The following is a 25,601-nucleotide window of genomic DNA, read 5'->3' as shown; positions in this document are numbered from 1 at the left end:
TAGGAGAACAATTATGTGAATACTAAAATGATAAAGGTCCTCATTCAATTTCCATGGAAGCATTCTAAATATACAACATAATACAATTGGCCTTAAAGAATGGTGCAAGTTATAGAAAAAGGAAAAGTTTGAGGAACAGCCAGATGAGGAAATGTGAGGAAAAAGAGGAAGACAAAGAACAGTCTAATGACCATATTGCCAGAGGGAATGAGGACTTAAATGAGGTTCAAAGGGATGGTGATTCTCACTCTCATGAGGTAGGCAGCTTCAACCCTGCCTAGGGAGCAGATTATTGACATGCCTCCATCAACTCCACCTGGAGGGAGGAAGAGTAATAGGAGAGGCAGTGACACCACCAGCACCTACTTCTTCCCCCACCTCCACCTGCCAGCAATCATCCTTTCCTATGACTAGATTGCAAAAGACAGTACTTAAAGCCACAGAGGAAGAGTAGAATATAGGTGATTTGAAACTGCAAATATATCCTGTGATTCAACAGTTTTAACTCTTCAGGTCAAGAAAGTAGAAGACACACTCCTTTTGATATAGACATCCTCAAAGACCTGAAAAAGGCTTGCAATCTTTATGGGGCTACAGCAGCTTATGTTAAGAGGTTATTACAGAATTTGGCTTATGAAGTCTTAACCCCTAGTGACTGGAAATCTATAGCAAGGGTATGCTTACAACCTGGACAAAACTTGTTGTGGCTTTCTGAATGAAAAGGTCTGTACGATACAAAATTGTCAAAGTGGAGTTAATACTTCAATCACCTGTGACCAACTAACAGGTGTAGGTTGTTTTGCAGAAATTTCAGTACAGATTAAATACACCATAGCAGCATATGAGCAAGTTGCTGCTGCTGCTATCAAAGCATGGGCTTCTAGACTTCTGGATAAGATGGCGTTGAGAACGCACACAGCTGCTTGAGCTCCACATTTTCTCTCAGAATTTACTTCATAACAAGCCTCGGAATTAAGACTTGACTGGAAAAAAACCAACAAATAATTACCAACAGAAGATATCCTTGAAATTCGCCAGAAAAGGTCTGTTTTTGCTAAGGGGAGGGGACGAACAGATTGGGTGCAGGCTGAGGGCAAGTAGCGAGAGCAAGGCAAGCAGCTCACACTGCTCAGACCTGAGGGGGGGAGGGGTGTGATCTCTGCTGTTTCGGTGGAACAACCTTTACCCCAGTGTGGATATTCCATCTTGGCAGCAAGCCAGGATCAGCAGAGAAGGTGTAAACACAGGAGGTAAAGAATAAAATCCCAGAAAGCTAGCCTCTCTCGAGACCTGGCCACCCTCACCATCACCTGGAATAACTCAGCTTGTTCTTAGAGCCTCAGAGTGCAGACTCAGCACAGACAGCGAAGCCATTGATGTCCTGTTAGTGACTCACTGCTGTCTCCTGCAGTCTGTAGAGGAAGCCTGGAAACACTGTCCAGCCCCATCCCCCCCCCCGAAACAGACCAATTGTTTCTTTTGTCAGTTTGTTTTCTTTGATTCTGCTCTGACAAAATGAACACAAATTTAAAAGGCTCTAACCATTGACAGCTTCTATATAGAGAGCAGACTTCAAACCCTGAGGAGATTAAAGCAGACTGTCTCCAGAGGAATTCCCTAAGTGGGATATGATCTGCTCTTCAATACACAAAACTCTCATAGAGGAAATCAAAAAGGCTCTCACAAGAGAGATAGAAGAGAAATTGGAAAAGGAAAGGGAAGCTTGGCAAGAGAGTCTGGAGAAGTGATTCCACGCACTTAAAGATAGTGGATAAAGAAATCAAATCACTGAGAAACAAAATTAGTGAGCTGGAAAAAAGAAAACAGCTCCCTAAAAAATAAAATTGATGAAATGGTAAAAATTCTATAGAAGAAAAAAAACTCACTTAAAAACGCAATTGGACAATTACAAAAAGATATAAAAAAGTGAGTGAAGAAAATACATCACTGAAAATCAGAATCGAACAAGTAGAATTGAATGACTCAAGGAGAAACCAAGAAGTAGCCAAGCAAAACCAGAAAAACGAAACAATGGAAAAGAATTTCAAGTACCTTATTGGGAAGACAACAGACCTGGAAAATAGATCCAGGAGAGACAATTGAGAATAATCAGACTCCCTGAAAAATATGAAGGAAAAAAAAGCCTGGACACTATTTTCCAGGAAATTATCAAAGAGAACTGCCCAGGCGTTTTAGAAACAGAGAGTAAAATAGACATTGAAAAAAATTCATCGATCACCTACTAAAAGGGGCACTAAAATCAAAACGCCAAGAAATATAGTGGCTAGAAAAAAGCAATTCAGATATGGAGGAGCCACAATAAGGAAAACCCAGGATCTAGTAGCGGCCACATTAAAGGAACAAAGGGCCTGGAATATGATATTCCAAAAGGCTAAGGAACTTGGTATGCAGCCAAAGAATAACTTACCCAGCAAAATTGACCATCCTTTTCCAGGGAAGAAGATGGACATTTAACGAAATAAATGAATTCCATTTATTCTTGATGAAAAAAAAGATCTACACAAAATGTTTGATCTTCAAATACAGAACTCAAGAGATTTCTAAAAAGGTAAAAAGAAATCTTGGGAACTATATTTCTGCCATAAAGATATGTAAAGAACACATGTATAATTTGTCCTAGAAACTAGAGGTGGAAAGGAAATTGTATATCAATAGACATATTCGATTTATGGTGAAACTTCTTCCACTTCATTGAAAAGTGGGAGGGAAAAAGTGAAAATGGAAGGAGTAAGCTAAGGGGAAGGGAATACAGAAATTGTGAGGAAAAGGGGTAAAATAGGTGGAGGAACTTTAATGTGGGGGAAGGATACTAAAAAGGGAAGGCTGTGAAAAGCAAGTGGCACTCACAAATTTAATACTGGGGAGGGGGGTAAGGGGGAAGAAAAGGAGAAAAGCAAAAGCAGAGGTTAACAGGATAGCAAGAAATATAGAATTTGTCATTTTAACCATAAATGTGAAGGGGTAAACTCCCCCATAAAGAGGAAGAAGTTAGAAGACTGGATTAAAAGCCAGAATCCCACTATATGTTGTTTACAGGAAACACACCTGAAACAGGGTGATACATACAGAATAAATGTACCAGAATCTACTATGCTTCAGGTGAAGCCAAAAAAGCAGGGGTAGCCATCCTCATCTCAGATTAAGCAAAAGCAAAAATTGATCTAATTAAAAGAGATAAGGAAGGGCATTATATCTTGCTAAAGGGTAGCATAGATAATGAAGCAGTATCAATGTTAAACATATATGCACCAAATTCATATATGAATTTTTAAATTCTTAAAAGAGAAATTAAGAGAGCTGCAAGAAGAAATAGACAGCAAAACTATAATAGTGGGAGATCTCAACCTTGCACTCTCAGAATTAGATAAATCAAACCACAAAATAAATAAGAAAGAAGACAAAGAGGTAAATAGAATACTAGAAAAGTATGATATGATAGATCTTTGGAGAAAGGTAAATGGAGACAGAAAGGAGTACACTTTCTTCTCAGCAGTTCATGGAACCTATACAAAAATTGATCATAAAAACCTCAAAATCAAATGCAGTAAGGCAGAAATAGTAAATGCATCCTTTTCAGACCACAATGCAATGAAAATTACATTTACTAAAAAGCCAGGGGAAAATAGACCAAAAAATAATTGGAAACTAAATAATCTCATGCTAGAGAATGATTGGGTAAAACAGCAAATCATAGACATAATTAATAACTTCACCCAAGAAAATGACAATAATGAGACATCATACCAAAAATGTGTGGGATACAGCCAAAGCAGTAATAAGGGGAAGTTTTATATCTCTAGAGGCCTACGAATTGGGCTTACAACTAAAATGCTAGAAAAGGAACAAATTAAAAACCTCCAGACACACACAGAACTTGAAATTCTAAAAATAAAAGGTGAGATTAATAAAATTGAAAATAAAAAGGGTAAACTCCCCCATAAAGAGGAAGCAGTTAGAAGACTGGATTAAAAACCAGAATCCTACTTACAGGAAACACACCTGAAAGGGTGATACATTCAGAATAAAAGTTATAATTGTTATAATTATAAATTATAAAATCAATTAAAAAATTTAAAAAAATAAGCATGGGCTTCTCTCCACAATAAAAATGACAAGGGTGAGATCTTCACAAAAATTGCACAAGGGCCAAATGAACCCTTTGCTGATTTTGTGTAAAAAAACTATTGAATTAATTAATTAATAAAACTAAGAGTTGGTTCTATGAAAAAACCAACAAAATAGACAAAACCTTAGTAAAACTGATTAAAAAAAGAAAAGAGGAAAAGCAAATTGTTAGTCTTAAAACTGAAAAGGGATAACTCACCACTAATGAACAGGAAATTAGAACAATAGTTAGGAGCTACTTTGCTCAACTTTATGCCAATAAATTCGATAACTTAAATGAAATGGAAGAATACCTTCAAAAATATAGCTTGGCCAGATTAACAGAGGAAGAAGTAAGCAGTCTAAATAGTCCCATTTCAGAAAAAGAAATAGAACAAGCTATTAACCAACTCCATAAGAAAAAATCCCCAGGACCAGATGGATTTCTATGTGAATTCTATCCAACATTTAAAGAACAACTAACTCCAATGCTATATAAACTATTTGAAAAAATAGGAATTGAAGAAGTCCTACCAAATTCCTTTTATGACACAGACATGGTACTGATACCTAAACCAGGTAGGCTGAAAACAGAGAAAGAAAATTATAGACCAATCTCCCTAATGAATATTGATGTTAAAATCTTAAACAAAATCTTAGCAAAAAGACTACAGAAAATCATCCCCAGGATAATATACTATAACCAAGTGGGATTTATACCAGGAATGCAGGGCTGGTTCAATATTAGGAAAACTATTAGCATAATCAACTATATCAATAACCAAATTAACAAAAACCATATGATCATCTCAATAGATGCATAAAAAGCATTTGATAAAATCCAACATCCATTCCTAATAAAAACGCTCGAGAGTATAGGAATAAATGGACTATTCCTTAAAATAATCAGGAGCATATATTTAAAACCATCAGTGAACATCATATGTAATGGCGATAAACTGGAACTTTTCCCAGACTGGATCAGGAGTGAAACAAGGCTGCCCACTATCACCATTACTATTCAATATTGTACTAGAAACTCTAGCCTCAGCAGTAAGAGCTCAGAAAGAGATTCAAGGAATTAGAGTAGGTAATGTGGAAATTAAACTATCACTCTTTGTAGATGATATGATGGTATACCCCAAAGACTGCTAAAAAGCTATTAGAAATAATTCAGAACTTTAGCAAAGTTGCAGGATGCAAAATAAATCCACATAAATTCTCAGCATTTTTATACATTACCAACACAATCCAACAGCAAGAGATACAAAGAGAAATTCCATTCAAAATAATGGTCAATAGTATAAATATTTGGGAATATATCTACCAAAGGAAAGTTAGGAATTATATGAGCAAAATTACAAAACACTTGCCACAAAAACAAAGTCAGACTTAAATAACTGGAAAAATATTAAGTGCTCTTGGATAGGCCGAGCGAATATAATAAAGATGACAATGTTCCCTAAACTAATCTATTTATTTAGTGCTATACCAATAGGACTCCCAAGAAACTATTTAATGACCTAGAAAAAATAACAACAAAATTCATATAGAAGAACAAAGGTTGAGAATTTCAAGTGATGTAATGGAAAAAAAAAAAAAAATCACCTGAAGGTGGCCTAGCTGTACCTGATCTAAAACTATATTATAAAGCAGCAGTCACCAAAACCATTTGGTATTGGCTAAGAAATAAACTAGTTGATCAGTGGAATAGGTTGGGTTCACAGGACAAGACAGTGAATAAAAATAGCAATCTAGTGTTTGACAAACCCAAAGATCCCAACTTTTGGGATAAGAATTCATTATTTGACAAAAACTGCTGGGAAAAATGGAAATTAGTATTGCAGGAACTAGGCATGGGCCCACACTTAACACCACATACTAAGATAAGATCAAAATGGGTCCATGATTTAGGTATAAAGAATGAGATCATAAATAAATTAGAGGAACATAGACTTGTGGAGGAGGAAGGAATTTGTGACCAAAGGAGAACTAGAGATCATTATTGATCACAAAATAGAAAATTTTGATTACATCAAATTAAAAAGCTTTTGTACAAACAAAACTAATGCAAACAAGATTAGAAGGGAAGTAACAAATTGGCAAAACATTTTTACAGTTACAGGTTCTGATAAAGGCCTCATCTCGAAAATATACAAAGAATTAACTCTAATTTGTAAGAAATCAAGCCATTCTCCAATTGATAAATGGTCAAAGGATATGAACAGACAATTTTCTGATGATGAAATTGAAACTATTTTCACTCATATGAAAAGAGTGTTCCAAATCACTATTTATTAGAAAAATGCAAATTAATACAACTCTGAGATACCACTACACACCTGTCAGATTGGCTAAGATGAAAGGAACAAATAATGATGAATGTTGGAGGGGATGTGGGAAAACTGGGACACTGATGCATTGTTGGTGGAGTTGTGAAAGAATCCAACCATTCTGGAGAGCAATCTGGAATGATGCCCAAAAAAGTTATCAAACTGTGCATACCCTTTGATCCAGCAGTGCTACTACTGGGCTTATATCCCAAGGAAATACTAAAGAAGGGAAAGGGACCTGTATGTGCCAAAATGTTTGTGGCAGCCCTTTTTGTAGTGGCTAGAAACTGGAAAATGAACAGATGCCCATCAATTGGAGAATGGTTGGGTAAATTATGGTATATGAATGTTATGGAATATTATTGTTTTGTAAGAAATGACCAAGAGAATGAATACAGAGCAGTTTGGAGAGACTTTCATCAACTGATGCTGAGTGAAATAAGCAGAACTAGGAGATCATTATACACTTCAACAACAATACTGTATGAGGATGTATTCTGATGGAAGTGGATATCTTCAACATAAAGAAGATCCAACTCACTTCCAGCTGATCAATGATGGACAGAATCAGCTACAGATAAGAAGGAACACTGGGAAATGAGTGTAAACTGTTTGCATTTTTTGTTTTTCTTCCCAGGTTATTTTTACCTTCCAAATCCAATTCTTCCTTTGCAACAACAACAACAAAGGTCGGTTCTGCACATATATATTGTATCTAGGATATACTATAACATATTTAACATGTATGGGAATGCCTGCCATTCCCATGGGAGGAGGTAGAGGGAAGGAGGGGAAAATTCGGAACAGAAGGGAGTACAAAGGATAATGTTGTAAAGAATTATCTATGCATATGTACTGTCAAAAAATGTTATAATTATAAAATCAATTAAAAAATTAAAAAAAATAAGCATGGGCTTCTCTCCACAATAAAAATGACAAGGGTGAGATCTTCACAAAAATTGCACAAGGGCCAAATGAAGCCTTTGCTGATTTTGTGGAACATTTGCAGATAGCTATCATATAGACTAATGGTGAAAATGCAGTAACAGACATTTTGATAAGGCAACTTCCTAAAGAAAATGCTAATGAGGTTTGCAGAAGAATTATACTAGGATTTTGCAAGGATGCTCCTTTATAGGGGATCATAAGACGCTGTGCCATAGTGGACACAAATGCCTTTTATAGCCAAGCAGACCTCCTAAGATCCCAACATGGGAAGACAGGGTCCCTTTTGGCAAGGGACCTCTGGAGAGACTCGTCAATGCTTTCAATGTGGTAAAGTAGGGCATCTGAAAGTTCAATATTGGCACAGAGACAGTGTGTGAAAACAAGACCCAGTACCCCATGTCCAAAATGCAACAGAGAGTTCCATTGGGCATCAGAATATAGCAGAATAGAATGGGCATCAGGGAAATGGGATAAGGGACCCAAGAGAATGCCTAGAAGTTCAGTACCCACACATGACTAATCAGCCAGGAAGCCATCTGATGGGAGAAAGAGATTACAATTGCGGAGGATAGAGTTGTATGCAGCTGGAACAACTGATATACCTCCTGGAGAGGTAAAAGCTGTTCCTCTCCAGCCTATGGATTCCTTCCCTCCAGGCATAGTAAGCTTGACCATTTCACCTCCTGAGAGTACTTACAAAACTATGTTGGCCAATATTCTTTTTTTTTCAAGAGGCCCAAGAATCTCACTTAAAAAAAAAATTCACATAGGAGCATTAATGTTGGAAAGATTTTTCCTTTCATAACAAGTTAAAATGTCTTTTTTGATTCAAGTTATCAGTTAAGCAAAAATTTTTAACTTAACCATAATATCCAATAAAACATAGAAGGAATAGTTAGATAAATTCCAATCAAATTAACCATAGTAATTTACAAAATGTTTGGGAGCATTTCCACCATGATATATCAAAGAACTATATGAATCAAACTTTTGCTGGAAAAAAGTACATATATAAATAATGGAGAAATATTAATCATTCATGGATGGACTGATCTAATATATTAAGCATGATGATTCTAGCTAAATTAATTTACTTGTTCAGTGCTGTACCAAATTCCTCTAGTAATATTTTATATTTATAGGGAAATAGTAATGAAATTAATATATGACAATAAAAGGTTAAGAATATCAAGGGTAATAATGAAAAAAAGTAGGATGAAATGAGGTAAAGAGCCTGGTCATTGTACTGCAAAGCAATGATCACTAAAATGATTTGGTACTGAAGGATAATCAGTAGGACACATGAGGGAAATGAGACACAGAAGGAAATACAATAGAATAGTGCATGTCAAACTCAAAGATTTCAGCTGAATTGGAAAGGATTCTTATCTGACAAAAATTGCTAGGAAAATTGTTCAGCAGTCTGGAAAATAGTAGGATTAGAATAGTCCTTCACACAATATACAATAGTGGTATTAAAAATGAGTGAAAATGAATAGGTTTAGGAGAAATGAGGCAAAAGTAAAGAGATAAAGAAGATTATTATGAGAGGGGGGAATTTTAGGATTCATTGTCATGTAGGAACGATTATGGATGACAGTGAGATCTAAGATACAAACATTCCAGTTGAAGGTTGAGTGAAAATGAAAATCACAGTGATGGGAGTTAAGGAACTATTTTCATATGTGGACTTGATCTTTCATCTTTGAGGGAATACAAACATGCGTTGTCTAATGTCCTTACTTGTTTTAGAGTTACTCTTGTCTTTTTCAGAGTACAGTATCTGTACTAAAATCTTCACCCTACTCACATCAACAGCCTTTAAACAATTTGCTCTCCAAATTCATCAGCCTTTTCAAGTTCATTTTAATTTAATGATCAATAAAATCCTGGTTTTTTAAAACCGCTTCATAACCTGTCTCCCTATATCCTAATCCTCTCCACATACTCCACAATCTAATGACTCTGTTCTCCTTGCTATCCCTCCCATCAGACATACACTCTCTTGACTGCATTTCTTTTGAATATCTACAATACTTGAAATTCTCTTATTCCTCATTTCTATCCTACTCTTCTGCAAGAAACCTTTCTAGATCTTCCTTATTACTACTTAACTTTCTCTGAGATGAAGGTAGAATGCCATGTTTGAGAGCAAGCTTAAATAGTGTTGTTTGACTAGAATGCAAAATATGGTGTGGTTGGGTGGAGGAGAGTTGAGCGGTTATTATGAAATCAATCTGGAAAGTAGGTTCAGAATCAGATTACAAGGGGCTTTTAATAACACCTAGTATGTTTCCTATTTATCCTAGAAACAGCAGGGAGCTACTAAAACTTTTTGAGAAGGGGAATTTGGCAGCTGTGTGGAGAAAGTAGCTTAGAATCTAATAGGTGAATGTGACATATATGTAATTACTTTACAATACAAAATAATAATTAAATACAGAATGACATGTGAGAGTTTAAGCAGAAGTTATTCCAATAGGGAGGATTGGGAAAGACAAAGAATGTGACATTTAAATTTGGTTTTAAAAGATTTTAAAGGTGGAACTGAGAAAAGATGATGCAGAGAAATCAGGAAGTTGCCTGAGTTCTCTCCAGCTTCCCTGAGAAACAACACAAAATCAAGCCTCTAAATCATAAAAAAAAAAAAACACACTGTGGAAAATTTTTCCAGGTTAAGATAATTAAGAAGGACTTCTGCGAAGTTCTGTTTCACTTTGGGTAAAAGGGGAGCATGGCAAAGTGCAGGTAGGTGCAAGGAATCTAGCAGGAGCCATAACCCAGATCATCAGAGGAGGCCCCTTTGTCCTGACTTCAGACAAAGCAAAAACCAAATCTAATTAAAAGAGATAAAGAAGGAAACTACATCTTGCCAAAGGGTACTATTAGAGAAAGTAAATGAATGTCAGGAAGAAATATATAGCAGAACTATTCTAGTTGGGGATCTTAAGATCTCTCTCTTAGAATTAGATAAATCTGACCACAAAATAAACAAAAAAGAAGTTAAGGAGATTAATAGAATTTTAGCAGTTAGGTATGATAAACCTCTGAAGAAAAGTTAAAGGGGATAAAAAGGAATATACCTTTTTCTCAGTGATACATGGTACAGTGGCACTTACACAAAAATTAACCATATATTAGGGCATGACATTTTTACAATCAAATGCAAAAAGGCAAGAAACTCCCCAATTGATAGTCAAAGGATATGACCAGACATTTTCAGATGATGAAATTAAAGCCATCTATAGACATATGAAAAAAATGCTCTAATTTACTTATTGATTAGAGAAATGTGAAATCAAAACAACTCTGAGATGCCATCTTATACCTATCAGATTGTCTAAGATGACAGGAAAAAATAATGATAAATGTTGGAGGGGTTGTGGGAAAATTGGCATAATAATACATGTTGGTAGACTCGTGAATTGATCCAGCCATTCTGAAGAGAAATTTGGAACTATGCCTAAAGGCTATCAAACTGTGCATATCTTCTGATCTATCAGTGCCACTATTAAGTCTACATCCCAAAAAGATAATAAAAGGAAGGAAAAGACCCCCTAAGAAAAATGTTTGTAGCAGCTCTTTCTGTGGTAGCAAAGAATGGAAATTGAATGGATGCCTATCAATTGGTGAATGGCTGAATAAGCTGTGCTATTTGAATGCAAAGGAATAATCTTTCTTCCCCAGTGCGCTAATGTTCTATAAGAAATGAACAGACTGATTTCAGAAAAGCCTGGAAAGACTTAAATGAACTGATGCTGAGTGAAGTACACAGAACTAGGAGAACATTGTACATTATAACAGCAAGATTATATGATAATCAATCATGACAGGCTCTATTCTTCTCAGCAATATACTGATGCAAGACAATAGATTTTGGAAACTGAATATGGATCAAAGCATACTATTTTTACTTTGTTGCTTTCTTCTTCATGGTTTTTCCCTTTTATATTGATTTTCTTAAAACATGACTAATATAGAAATATATTTAAAAGGATTATACACTTATAACCTATATCAGCATGCTTATTACTTGCTCTCTTGAGGAGGGAAGAAAGGGAGAAATAATTAATGCATCCTTTTCAAACAGGGGTGAGGTAATATAGGCATAGCAAATTCCAAGTTCAAAGACAAAGATTTCCTCTTTGAATCTTACTAGGAAAAAATCAAACAATCATACTGAACAGGTCCATTACAAATGTGTATCTAACCCAACTGAACCCTCACTGCTAAATGGCAAGCCTTTTATTTTACTGTGGTTAACTATCTTCTTCCCCAAAGTAGCTATTCTCAGATTCTCTTTTCTATTCAAATTCCCTAAAACATCTCTCCTTTCCCTCCTTCTTTTTCTAAAAATTTGAGGCCATTTGTCTTTAAACGACTTTCTCCTTTATTCTGTGCCCCCCAAACTGTCTTTCACACCGTAATTTATTCTTTAGTCTCTGAGAAAGAGATGGTTTTTAACTTTGCCAAAGCCAGTCCCACCCATTTGTTGCTTTCAAAAATACATTGTCTCTTTTGAGATGTTGCCTATTAAAAAAAATTCTTTTATCACTTACAATGTCTCTTTACCTAATCTTTCTTCCCTAATGCCTAAAAATATGAATGATTCTCTCGCACCCTTAAAAAACTAAATAGCCACCTGAAATTGACTTTTTATCTCCTGCTACCCTGCTTATACATTTGACTGTCTCCCAAGTCTGGAAAACATTTTCTCTTTGTCTTCCTGTACTTTATCAATTGCTCTCCCCAATTTGTTTTTGCACTAGATTTTTCTTTTTCTATCTCCCTAGAGATATATAATATCTATATGTGAACTATTTCTGTGTTTGTCTTTGTAGTCCTGGTACTTAAGCATAGGTTATTCTGCATAGTAAAAGTTGAATTGTCTAAGTTTTAACTTGATTATACTGAGGCCTAAACTGCTATGCAATATAAAATAAATACATTTAAGACATATCAAAGAAAGTAGAATGGAATGAAAGAATTATAGCCAAGCAATTGAATATAAAGAGAGAGAGAATAACAATAAAAAAAAAAAAGGGTAGAGGAGCAGCTAGGTGATGCAGTAGATAGAGCACCAGCCCTGAAGTCAGGAAGATCTGAGTTCCAATCTGACCTCAAACACTCAACACTTCCTAGTTGTATGACCTTGGGCAAGTCACTTAACCCCAATTGCCTCAGCTCCCCTCCCCACAAAAAAGTAGAATACTAATCTGTAAGACACAAAAATACCACACAGACAAGTAGCTTTGGACTAAATTTTCAAAAGCAGTGGAGAATTATTCCTCTGGCTGAACTGTCTGGGGAAAAAAATTACCCTTTCAATTTTATATAGTAGTGAGATTATCTTTCTGAATGAAGAAGTAAAGCTAAAGTACAAAAGGGAATATTTGGTTTGGATGAGGCTTCTTAGACTGAATGGCTATCAAGATTTCTCTAATTTACTCTCAGATATTCTGTACACACAGTGTCACAGGACAATGAAAAAAAGGGGTAGTTTAAATGACATAGCGATATAAAAATTAGTAGTAGCAATGTAAAAATGCAATCCTAATGTAGAAAGTTAGCTGGTGGGTGTAAGAAGAATAACTACTGCAAGATTTCAAGAAGAACAATGCAGTTGAGATAAAGGCAAATGACCAATAATTAGAAAAGAGATTTAAGAATCATCTGTGATAATTTATTTAGATGATAATTTAGTCCATGGAAATTGATAAGATCAGTATATGAAATAATATAAAAGGTGAAGAGAAGAGGGAGCATGACAGACCCTTGGGGGACACCTACTAAACTGTAGGGGATTGGATTAAAGTCAATGGGAAGATTAAAAAGTAACAAAACAGGTAGACAGAAGAATATAGTAAGGCATAAGTTTCTTGTCCAGCTTTTCTTATCTTTTCACAGTTTCCTCCCCATACATATAACCACCACACAACTTCTTTTAGTCTTTGTTTTCCTAGGGGCTTTCCTAGTGAAGCTTACTTTTCCCAAGTTATCTGATTCCCCAGCTTCTTCAATGCAACTTCGAGGTCTAGAGTCAATAAAATAGACCAGGTCATGTGAACTTTGTGCCTCTCAAACTTGGTGGAGGGCCTATGATCATATAAATTATATCTTTTAGACCTGCTGATCAGATCAATTTCAGTAAGTTAGGGAAACTGCACCTACCAAAGCTAATGTGTGGCACTCAAAGATGAGTGTCACTGAATCCTTGCTGTATATTTTTGTTGTGTTAGAGCAAAGTAAACCTCCTCTTTTAAACATTCAATGGCTCATGGGTACCTAATTTTGTCCCAACACTGAACCTTAGCTAAGAATATCCTCTTAGCTGGCTTTAAAACTGTGCCAACAATAGAGGAGAACCAGAAGAGAATAATGTTTAAAGGAAAAAAAAAAAACTCTAGGGAAAAAATATCCATGAGAAAAGAGTGTTTGACATTGTCAAAGTATAAATAAGGATGGAGTGAGAATAAGTTATTAAATGTGGCAATTAAGAGGTCATTGAGCCTTTCCACATCCATGTGTTTTGTCTGGCAAAAGGATGTGTCACTTCTTTTTCTCTTTTGTGCCTTAGTACCAGGCAGATATAGTGCTTATTACTGTTAGCATGAAGATTTGAACATAAAGAACATATTTCCAACCAACCATGGGAAACAGTTAACAACAGCTGCTATGCAAAAACATCCAAATACTATGAATCCAAATCTACTTGGATCTGATTTGTGAGAAAGACACTGGGAAACTACATAGCCATGGACTTCTCAGCTCAGAGTGAGACATGCCTTCTACTATAAAATTAATTTTCAGTACAGCAAGAACCAAAACTTATAGGCAGGAAAATTATGTAGTTGGTCCCATAGAGGAAAGGAAACAGCTTAAGTCCACCATAACCACTGTGAAGGAGAGTGCCACAGCAATTATCTAGAAGAACTGATGGAAAGTACAATATCATCTAATGCTAATAAAGGCCATGAAGCAATGGAGTGGGTAATTAACAAATTAAATGCTGAGACCGAAGAGTTGACTGTTTCAGCAAGAGAAAGCACAAGAAGACCTATGGCTGTAGCAGCATTTTTAGAGAAATGATAATGACTATATGAAACATTAATAGATCCATTAGGGCCTCTACAAACTGGTGACACATTTATTCTTATTTGGTACTTAAGAGGCCTATCTGTATAATAGTTATCTTGTATATTCAGTTATCTTGGAGAAAAACTACAAGTTTTGATGGGAAAAAAAGGAAAAGGTATAGGGCTTCCAAACATATGGGATCAATTGGAATTAATTTTACCTGAAAATATCATGTAATATTACATTTCCAATATCTGAAGATTTAAGGATATTTCAAATAAATACCTTGACCAGAAAATAGTATGCTGAATCTCCTTTAAGATTGAATTTTACTGCACTTAATTAAAATGAGACTACTTGGTTTTGGACAAACTCCAGAATGAAGCAGAACTACTTTTTCTAGCATGATTGCTTGAACAGTTTTAGGAACTTTGTTTGGAAAGAATGAAAACAAATGCAAATCTTTATTTGTACAAAAATAATTGACTTTGAATAACTATGGCATTCTAAATTGACACTTAAATAATATCTTTGTAGTGAACACTATCATTAAAGTGAAATGACTCCCAGTATAACAAAACACAACAAAAAACAAAAAGAAGAGGACATTGATAACTTTGGGGAAAAGTTATTTCAATCAAATGATGATGTTAGAAGCCAAACTGCAAAGGAATAAAAAAGAAAAGTTATACATGCCTTCTCCCAAGCAGTTTAATCAGAAAGAGGAGGAGAGTTATGATGATTGATAGCAGGGAAGGAAAATGAATGCTTTCTATAGAAGGTGGCATTGGAGCTCTACCTTTGAAAAACATTTTTTTCAATTAACTTAATTTTATACAATTATTTATAAAAAAATTTGAATTCCAAATTTTCTTCCTCCTTCCAGACCCTCTTCCACCTATTAAAAAGGCAAACAATATGCTATAAACAACAAATGTGAAATTATGCAAAACTTTCCCATATCAGCCATGTTGGGAAAAAAAAAAAAAAGAAAAGCTAAGTGAAAAAAATTTATGCTTCAATTTTCATTCAGAGTACATAAGTTCTCTCTCTGGAGGTAGATAACATTTTTTCATTCTAAGTCATATGATTTACAATTGATCATTGTTATAATATTGCTGTTACAATATACAAATGTAATGTTCTGTTTCTCTAGATTGTAATCGTTCTCTGGGGGCAGGTTTCTTAGGGAGCTTCTGGAGGCAACCTTAGTTTCAGTTTAGTTCAATAATCCCAAAATGCAGCCAGGAATTAAAGTCTTACTGTCTTTTTCCAAATCTTATCTTCTTCACTTGGGGCTCGGCTAGTTCTCTGGAGGCCTTCCTCTCTTCTTGATTCCCAGAGAGCTCTTGTCTGAATGTCTCTAGCCAGTTGGAATGAATCTGACTCCGCCTCCAAGAGTGTGGGATTGTGGGTTTCCCAGATATCAATCCTAGTTATGAATCTTCCAAAGTCGTCTCCTTCTAAGTCTCCTGAAGTTCTCCCGGGAAGTTCTCTCCTTGACTGATTCCTGGCTTTTTATATCCTCCCAGAAAATAGGCTTGTGGGTACTTCCTGAGCTTGTGGGAGTGCCTTAAAAGTATACTCTCTTAAAGGTGTGAATCTCATGGAATTCTAGTAAATACATTACTGAACTAGAGAACTGTTAAGTACCATGCTAAATTAGATAATTATATCCATTCCAGTGACTTAGCACTGTAAGAATCTCCTAACACACAAATATTCTCATTTCTATTCATTTCAATTTATATAACTTTAGATAAGTCTTCCCATGCTTTTCTGTAACTATCCTGCTTGTAATTTCTTATAGCACAATAGTATTTCATCACAACCATATGCCAAAACTTATGCAACTATTCCACATTTCAAAGACATCCCCTCAGTTTTCAATTCTCTGCCTAAAAGAGCCCTTTGGGCTCTTTTAAAAATTGTTCTCCAGAATGTTTAGACCATTTGGTAACTCCATCAACAATATAATAGTTTACCCATTTTCCTTATCTCCTCTGATATTTATTATTTTCCTTTTCTGTCATATTAGACAATCTAATAGGTATGAGATGATGTGGATTTATGCTAGACAATGGAAAGAAAGCATTAGATATGAGATTTGTTTTGGAGGCAGGCCTGGAAATTGAATGTGAATAAGGAAGAGTGAGATTGCAGAATCAAAGAAACTGGGTGCCTGAAAAAATAATGGTAATATCAAATAAATACAAAAGCAAGGCAAATTTGGAAATTGGATTGAGAATGATAACATAGTGTTTTTATTTATATTTACTGGCTAGAGACCCTGTACTGCCTAGTATAGAAAGACATATTGAAAAGTATTGCTCTGCCTCTAGGAGCAGTGTCAAAACAACTTAGAGGCAGGGAGAACCTATTTGACTCTCACTAAGAATACTCTTAAGTCACAAACAATATATGGCTTGATCTTAAGTCATTTTCTTCCAGATGGCAAGGTGGCAATGGATAAAATACAGGAGTCAGAAAGACTTGAGTTCAAATATAGCCTCAGAAGCTTATTGGCTATATGACCTCAGACAGGTCATTCAACTTCTGTTTGCTATAGTTTCCTCATCTGTGTAATAGGATTAAGAAAAAATAGGGATGAGTCCTACGTTCTGTGAGGATGAAATAAGATAGTATTTGTGAAGTATGTAATAAAGTGGCTGGCATAGCACAGGTACTAGTATTATGTTAACTATTATTATTATTATTCCTTTCCACCTTCCCATATCTTTATTTAGATTAGATTTGAGCTGCAAAGTTCAATGATATCATTTATATGTAAGGTCAAAAAAACAAAGATCTAGTCATAAAATGAAGATCTGCCAAACCACACTTATTCTTCTATCTTATTCTTAGACTAATTATTGGTATAGCCCTATGATTCTTCTTGTTCTTATAGTACTGCAAATGAGCAGAAAGGTGAACACTGATAGGGAGAACTCATAAGGTGCAAACAAAGAATAATTTGATTGATAATCATATAAACTCTAATGGGCTGGGACTAACTCAGGCTAGTCATGTGGTGGTTTAAGCCTGAAATAAGAATGGAATGAGATGTTCATCCAGAATAGTGATGATAATGATGATAAAGATAACTAGCTAGCATTTATAGAGTGTTTTAAGATTTAAAAAGAGCTTCTCAAATATCATCTCATTTGATCTTTATATAACCATGGGAGGTACATGCTTTTTATTGTCCCCATTTTATAGACAAGGAATCTGAGGCCCAGATACATAAGCCAAGATTATCTGCCTAAGGCCATGAGTCTGGGAATCAGAGCCAAGATTTGGACTTAAATCCTCTGACCCCAAATTCAGCAGTTTTCCATTACACCACTCTGACTCATTTCTCCTCTATAAAAATGGGAAATTACTAGACTACCTAAAATTCTCCTGATAAAATAAATGAATAATAAGTATAACATGTTTATGTGGTTGAATTCATTTCAAATTCCTTCCTTCCTATTCTTCCTTTATAGTGTTGTCCCCCCCCCCCCTTTTAGAAGGCAATAGAAGGGGCAGCTAAGTGGCACAGAAGATTGAGCACCAACCCTTAAGTCAGGAGTCCAAATTTGACCTCAGACACTTAACACTTCCTAGCTGTGTGATTCTGGGCAAGTCACTTAACCCCAACTGCCTCAGGAAAAAAAATAAAAATAATAATATAACTATCCCCAACAACTGAATTAAAGAATTAAAACAACCCACTGTTATTGCTTCTTGGTGGCTTCAATATGTGAGAAATACGGAAAAGTTAGGTTTCCACAGAATGTTGTAAACTTCAAGGTAACATAAGATAGTAAGTATCAGTGACCAATGAGCTTTCACAAAGAGAAACTAACTTGGCTACAAATTTCTCATCAAGAAGTTTAGACTACAAACTGATTTGAACTGATCAGGGTCAATGAACCAGAAAAGGTTTTTCTTTATTGCATTTGCTTAATAAGCCTCATACATATAAGCTGACATACCCCTCATTAACAGAATATGTGATGTATGAGGAAGGAGGGGGACATGCTTAGAAGTAACATGTAAAGGATGATGTAATCCAAATGAAAACTGATCAATCCACTCCGTTTTCTGAGGGAACTGTGATATAAACTAAAAGCATAAAACTTGTCTTGCTTCTATATTTAACTCTACAATAAACTTTTCCTGATACCTGAATTTCAGTGTGTCAAGCAGATTTCTAACACATGCAAAACAAGACCTTCGGGGATGGAGCTCCCCTGTTATAATAAATAATATTTATTTCTATCCTAATCAAATTACCATGGAGTTACTTCTTAGACAAATAAAATAACAGCAAAATTCATATGGAAAATAAAAGGTCTAGAATCTCAGAGAATAAGAAATAGTAGGAATCATAAATAAGAAAATAAGAAAAAGTAGAATGCAAGGTTTAATATTGCCACTAAGATGGCTTAGTGTATAGAGTGCTAAGCTTAGAGTTGAGAAGACTTGAATTTAAATCCAGCATCAGACACTTATTAATTATCATGACCCTCAGGCAAGTCACATAACCAACCTCTTTTTGTCTTAATCCTTTGAAGAAGGAAAAGAGGCAAACCACTCCAGTATCTTTAAGAAAACCCCACTGATAATATGGCCATTACAGCTAGGGTGTTGTCCTGCCTTGCACAGCATAGGGAAATAGAAAGAGTTCTACAGGCATAAGAGACAGGATTGAGGTAGGAATGAAGCTATATGCAGTGCTCCAGTACACAAAGAAAACCTGCACATTAGCATAAAAGAGATCCCAGGCCCACACTGTGATATTTTTAGATCCATTCTGAAATATTTTGATGGGGAAAATGACCAATTGGCAGTTTTGTTGCTTATTATCCAGTCCTGGGAGGCAGATCTATCTTGGAGTCAATGAGAAGAGAGTCTATACATAGGTAAGGAGGCCCTTTTCTGTATACTGAGAAAGCAATAAGTTTTAGGTTGCTGCAACCGTGATATAAATTAGCCCTCATGCACAAAGTAGGATCTAGAAGAAATGTAGCCCAGATGGCACAGGAAAAACAAAAGTAGTGACATCTAGACAAAAAGGAAGCCTATAGTTAAGCCAGTCTGAATCAAAAGAACTTTACAGCTGGTAGAGAAAGTCTACGTTTGTATAGATCCAGAACGAGGTCAGGAACTTTCAGAGCTCAGATTACGCGATAGTAACCACACTTTACTCTGGAGCAGATCCTTTTGAAAGCAGAGAGCACAGCATAAAACTCAATATTCAAAGAAAGCAATAAAAGAACCAGCTCAGACCTTTACTTCAAACATGTATAAAGGCTAGCCCTAACATTAAGAGGCAAGTCAGGAATTAGGTTGTTAGAAATGGGAGATTTTTTTTTTTTTTTTTTAAAGACCACATCTTGGTGAGCAATTATGGTGGCAAAGATGCTCAAGACACAAATGCAGAAGAGAATGACTCCACAACATCTACAAACACTGTCTTAAAACACAAACACACACACACACACACACACACACACACACACACACACACACACACACACTCCTTGACAAAAATTTAACCAGAATTTCTGGAAGAGAAAAAAACAAATTTTTTTTTAAATAAGAATTAAAAATGTTTTTCTAAATTAAAAGAAAGTGCTGAGGAAAAATCTGAAAAAGAAATGAGAGCTGAGGAATAAAGAATTGGAAAGGGAATGAACAGCTTGGCACAAGAAGTACTAAACTTGCCCCAAAACAAACTCTATGAAAATTAGAATGGAGAAAACAGAAGCCAATGACTCCATAAGGTAACAAGAAATATTAAAACAAAATCAAGAGACTGAAAAACATGGAGCAAAATATAAGATATAACAAAAACAACTGACATAGAAAACAGATCAAGAAAAAAAAATCATTAAATTATCGGAATTCAATGACCAAAAAAAGAGACTAGACATCCTACTTCAAGAAATCTTAAAAGAAAACTTCCCAGATCTCTTGCAAGCAGTAGGCACAATGTTAACAGAATTGGCCATTTCATAAAATCCCCAAATGAAAACCCAAAAACATTATAGCTAAAATCCAGAGCTTCTAGCTCAAAGAAAAAAATATTGTAAGCAGTCAAGAAGAAAGAATTCACAGTAGAATGACAGAAGTTTTAGCAATCACCACTTTAAAGGAGGAAAGAACTTGAAAAATGGATTTTGAGAAGACAAAAGAAATGGGCTTACAGTCAAAAATAACTTACCCAACAAAATGGAGTATAATGGTACAAGGGAAAAAAAGGATCTTTAAAGAAACAGAAGATTCTAAGTATTCTTCATGACAAGATCAGAGTTGCAGTGAAACATGAGTGAAAAGCATAAAAAGTTAAAGATGAATAAATAATGAAAAACAGAATAAACACAGATAAACTGCTTAATTCGAATGTGGAGAAATGATATGTATATCTCCTAAGAATCTTATCTTCCTCAGAATTCACAGAAAGAATATAATTAGACAAAGCTCGGGATTGGTTCCATATGTCTTGATCTTAAGAATGGAAAGATAGGGAAAGAGGAATTTAGTGAGTAGGAAGGGGGAGAAAGGAAGATTAGAGAAAATAATTTTATATAACTGGAGAGCACAAATAGATATTTATACCAACAAGGAGGGGTAAATGTGGTGGTGGTGGAATGGCTGACATTCGAACTTTAATTCTCATTTAAACTAGGAAAAAGAAGATAGATAAGCATACAAAGAATTGCATACAAAAATCTATTTCATTCAACATGAAAAGAGGAGAGGAAGAGAAGAAGGATCTAAGGAATTAGAGAGAAGATGAAGAGGAGGCATTAGGACTAAAGAAAACAAATACTAAGGAAGTTTAAAAATGTTTATAGCTTTTTTGAGGTGGCAAAAAAGTGGAACTCTTAAGAGGGGGGGTCTATAAGTTGGGGATGAAAATGCTATGTTTTTGTCAAAAAGAAAATTTTGTCTTTACCCTGAATAAACAGGCAAAATCCAGGATTAGAAAAAAAAAATTAAGTTTATTTAAAAATACCCAGCAGAAATCTGTTGGTAGAATGGCCACAAGGGACTGGCCCCAAAGTCAAGATGGAGATTGCTCTTAAAGACAATTTTTTTTTTAATATGAGCAATACAATCCCAATAAATATTTGTTAGCTCCTCTCCTATGGCAGCATATTAAGGAAATAAAATTGGAGTTATGGGAGATGGACTGCCACCTGTTGCCTAGCAGGTAAGACAAGGGAATAAGATCAAAGGATATGGGTAGATCAGCTGCCTCCTTTCTCTCCATAGACTGATTAATGAATCTTGGTTGATTAAAACAAAGTATTTTATGAAAAGAAAAAAAGAATGAAGACTATGGAGAACAAACAAGTAAGCATTCTATTCCCAGCAGATAGACTTTGGACTACTAGGATATATATACAAACTGATTGAATAAATCAGAGTATCAAATAGTTTTTCATTGTTTTTCCTTATCACAATTGAAGGCTATGTTAGAAAGGTTTAGGATTTTAAGTAATAATAATTAACATTTTATAAACTATCTCTTTGAAATTTACAACTACCTTGGGAGATAGATATATAATTATATCACTTTACAGATAAGGAAACTGAAACAAGCACAAGTAAAGTGATTTCCCCAAAGTCATGCAGTTGTGGAATGTGTAAAGCCAGATATGAATGGGCTTTAACCTTATAAAAATCATGGTCTCTTAATTGAAGGACTTATTTGTTGCTGGGTTAGGTAAAGTAAGTTGCTTAATTGTTTTGACTTCTGATTAGCCTTAGCAACTGCTATGCTGGACTAGGTAGAACTTTGCTTTTGCTAGATAGAGTCAGGCAGATTATGCTTTCATCAGGCAATGACTATTGAAATTACCTGGGCAGGCTACTCTGCCCATCAGTACCTACTAGCAAACTGTGGTAGACAGATTGGTGTGCTGCTACAATAGGCTGGGTAGGTCACTTAAAGGCAAAGCCCTTTTCAGGAGATAGTGAAGTACTCTTGCTGGAGAGGAAGATGTACTGTACCCTTAGTATAGGACTGACAAAAAATCTCTTTTATTGACTTCCTCAGAGTTCCAGCTCCAAGGTTATTTGTCATTTCTAAACAGGAGGTAGAAGAGATATATGTAACTTGTCTAAATTTTGGCAATCTTTTTAGTTTCAAGGGTCCTTTCTCTCATTAAGACACTCCACCTTTTATTTTAGGGCAATGAGTTCAAATTAAGCAATTTAGGTTTCTATCTCCTTTTGGAGATAAGTGGCTGAGAATGAATGAAGTCTGAACTTTTGAGTCAAATCCATTGTTTGAATGATTTTTTCATACACAGTGGAGCTATTCAAGCCCATTTGGGAGGACTATTTTGTATTTGAGAGCCTTTCCCTTACTGTACATTTCCATCATTTATTTATTTTTAAGACAAAAATAAAATACAAAATAAGAAACAAAAAGAGAGAATATGAGAATCACTAAATCTTTATTCTATACTACTGACTTTTAAAAAAAGAAAAAAAAAAACAATACTAATTGATAGTAGCAATTCCTATTTCAAAATACAAGGGGCAAGGTGTAAGACAAATGTGAATAATTCACAATGGTGCTCTCTTTGCCAAAAGGGAATTTATGAATAGAGGTTACAGACACAATGAAGGGGGAAAATAGACACCAGGCATGGTAAATATGACATAGATTTGGGAAAGCATATAGTTAGCAAGGAAAAGGGTTTTAATAATTAACAAGAGAAAAGACAAGTTTCCTAGTAGAACTTACATCTGACCAGGAGAAAGGGAATATGCCATGAAGTGGGAGTATGTTATTGACTGATAGGCCAAATCCATAGAGGTAGTGCCTTAAAAGAGTTAGTTAGCTATAACAGAGAGAAAGACACCACGAGGCATGGGAGAGTGAGTGAGAAGAAAGACACCATGAGGCAGAACACCATGGAAGGCTTAATCTCAAAAGAAATTCAGCAAAACTGGTGTGAGCCATCAGCAGACTAATAGGGGGAATTTAATATTAGGGTTTTGACATTGCGCCTCAGCTTTCTGATTGAATATGGTAAGGTAGGATTTCCTAAGACCTCTACAGGAGCTAATATTGTAAGGCTGGGCTATTCCCATCAGTGCCCTTCCTTGCTAACCTGAGGGAATATTATAATATTATCAGTAATTAAGGTTTTCTCTCATAACTAATCTCATAACTTAAAACTGAACTAAAACTTGTAGAATATACTATACAATATATTAAACCCATTATTTCCAAGTGTTTTATTTTCTGCTCTTCCTTTTGAATACTTTTTTGTATAGTTTTAAAAAATGTTTCTATGAACATCCTTTTGTATTTTCTTCTACTTTTTAAAAAATCACCATTACTATTTCTTTCCCCCAATCCTTACATTTATTAAAAACAAATAAGAGGAAAAAATTAACAATAATAAAACAAAACAAAAACAATCCTCTTAAAAATAAGCATAACTAAGTACCAATCCCTATGGAAGTCAAATCCAAAATTTTTTTTCTGCTTTTTAACTCTTAAGTCCATAATCTGTGAGTCGAGAAATGAGTAACATGCTTCATTATTAGTACTATTTTCATCTTTTTTTCCCTTTTCTTTGGACATTTATTGCTTTATATTTTGAACACTTTCGTGTTCTGCCATGTATATGACAATGTTTTTGTTTATTTTCTTTTCCTATGTTGCATTTAAGTTTAAAACAAATAATTTTTTTAAATTTTCCCATCTTTTGATAGATGACTTTTATTTTTTAGTAAATCTTTTATTATACCCTTTACCATTTTTTTTTATTATAGCTTTTGTTTACAACATATATACATGGATAATTTTATAGTATTGACAATTGCCAAGCCTTTTGTTCCAATTTTTCCCCTCCTTCCCCCCCTCCCCTAGATGGCAGGTAGTCCCATACATGTTAAATATGGTAAAGTATATGTTAAATACAATATATGTATACATATTTATATAGTTATCTTGTATAAGAAAGATCAGATTTAGAAAGAAGGTAAAAATAACCTGAGGAGAAAAAAACAAAAGTGCAAGCAAACAATAATAGAAGGAGTGGAAATGTTATATTGTGGTCCATACTCATTTCCCAGTGTTCTTTCTCTGGGTATAGCTGGTTCTGTTCATTTCAGATCATTTGGAACTGATTTGGATCCTTTCATTGCTAATGAGAACCACTTCCATCAAAATTGATCATCATGTAGTGTAATTTTTATAATCATAACATTTTCTTTAGCAGTACATATGCATAGGTAATTTTTTTTTTTTTTTTTTTTTTACAACATTATCCCTTCTACTCCCTTCTGTTCCGAGTTTTTCCCCTCCTTCCTTCCACCCCCTCCCCTGGATGGCGGGCATTCCCACACATATTAAATATCTTATAGTATATATCTTAAGTACAATATATATGTGCAGAACCGAATTTTGTTGTTGTTGTTGTTGCAAAGGAAGGATTGTACTCACAAGGTAAAAATAATCTGGGAAGAGAAACAAAACAAAAACAAAAACAAACAAAAAAACAATGCTAACAGTTTACACTCATTTCCCAGTGTTCCTTTTCTGGATGTAGCTGATTCTGTCCATCATTGATCAATTGGAAATTCGATTAGCTCTTCTCTATGTTGAATATATCCACTTACATCAGAATACATCCTCACTACAGTATCATTGTTGAAGTGTATAATGATGCCCTAGTTCTGCTTGTTTCACTCAGCATCAGTTGATGTAAGTCTCTCCAAGCCTCTCTGTATTCCTCCTGTTGGTCATTTCTTACAGAACAATAATATTCCATAACATTCATAAACCATAATTTACCCAACCATTCTCCAATTGATGGACATCCATTCATTTTCCAGCTTCTAGCCACTATGAAAAGGGCTGCCACAAACATTTTGGCACATACAGGCCCCTTTCCCTTCTTTAGTATTTCCTTGGGATATAAGCCCAGTAGTAGTACAGCTGGGTCAAAGAGTATGCACATTTTGATAACTTTTTGGGTATAATTCCAGATTGTTCTCCAGAATGGTTGGATTCTTTCACAATTCCACCAACAATGCATCAGTGTCCCAGTTTTCCCACATCCCCTCCAACATTCATCATTATTTGTTCCTGTCATC

The 25,601-nt window shown here is 35.0% G+C and overlaps 1 protein-coding gene and 1 pseudogene across 13 annotated transcripts in view; one reads left to right on the top strand and one right to left on the bottom strand.

The window, feature by feature from the left end:
* GPHN (gephyrin) overlaps positions 1-25,601 on the bottom strand; it is a 762,070-nt gene that overhangs the window by 457,229 nt on the left and 279,240 nt on the right. The gene's annotated exons all lie outside the window — the stretch shown is intronic.
* On the top strand, positions 10,141-14,495 carry LOC141556103 (PRELI domain containing protein 3B pseudogene; annotated as a pseudogene).

This window comes from Sminthopsis crassicaudata, chromosome 2, assembly GCF_048593235.1.
Source record: "Sminthopsis crassicaudata isolate SCR6 chromosome 2, ASM4859323v1, whole genome shotgun sequence".
NCBI classification, from domain to species: Eukaryota; Metazoa; Chordata; class Mammalia; order Dasyuromorphia; family Dasyuridae; genus Sminthopsis; species Sminthopsis crassicaudata.
The sequence above is the reverse complement of the archived record's forward strand: the minus strand, read 5'-3'. Positions and strand labels throughout refer to the sequence as shown.